Here is an 890-nt window from a genome sequence, read left to right on the forward strand (position 1 = left end):
ATTTACAGAAAGCTAGCAAAGTGTATTGTCTTTTCGGTTTGTGGTGTATGGTTCAAATGTGGATTGTCAGGCTCTTCTTCATAGTTTGTCAGACAAATGCCTGGACAGTTCTTTAAAATATTGTAAGATGGACATATTTTTCCATTCAACAGTGTAATAGTCGTGCTGATGCAGTCAGTAACTGAACTAAAACTACTGACATGAGAATACATGATTAACTAGATTAAAAAATAGATTCTTGACATTTGTTTCCAAGCCATAAGGTAGATATAACAACATTTATGAGGTCAGAATAAAATAACTACTACATAATTTAAAACTCAGAAAATAAGCAGCATTGAACAATGGTAAGAAGTGATATTGGTGATGAAATGAAGATAAATTTTGGAAATGCTTGTTTTGTTCCCAAAATTATTGTCTCATCTTCTAAAAGCTTCAAAATTTAAGCCAAAATTAAATTACTTGTTGCTTTGTTTGGTCATGAAACAATTACTTCTCTGAATGAAAGGGATGGAGTGTGTGGTTTAGAAAATTAAATAAAAATATTTAAACCTAAAATAAAGTGAAATGCTGGAAACTGCATTAAAAACTGAATGATTTATAAACTCCACAAATCATGCAAGTTACTGTTGACTATAAAATGAAGACAGTTTTCATAGCAATAAATGGCTGTTGATATGCATTGTTTGAATCAGGAAGTTAGCAGTTCTCATGAGAACTCCAAGGGAAAATTTGGTTATAGGCCTTCCCTTTATTTATCAGAGGATGATGTTTATAGTAAATTTTCTGCTGAAGTAATTCTGTGCCTAAAGGAAAGCTGTTGTTTGTTAATCTTTGTATTTTGAGCTACTGAAATATATTTGCCTCTGGTTATTCCCTTATCACTGTAA

The sequence above is a fragment of the Zootermopsis nevadensis genome, unplaced genomic scaffold (assembly GCF_977971745.1).
Source record: "Zootermopsis nevadensis isolate Lab colony 2312 unplaced genomic scaffold, Znev_1.0 Znev_ptg000025l, whole genome shotgun sequence".
Taxonomy (NCBI): domain Eukaryota; kingdom Metazoa; phylum Arthropoda; class Insecta; order Blattodea; family Termopsidae; genus Zootermopsis; species Zootermopsis nevadensis.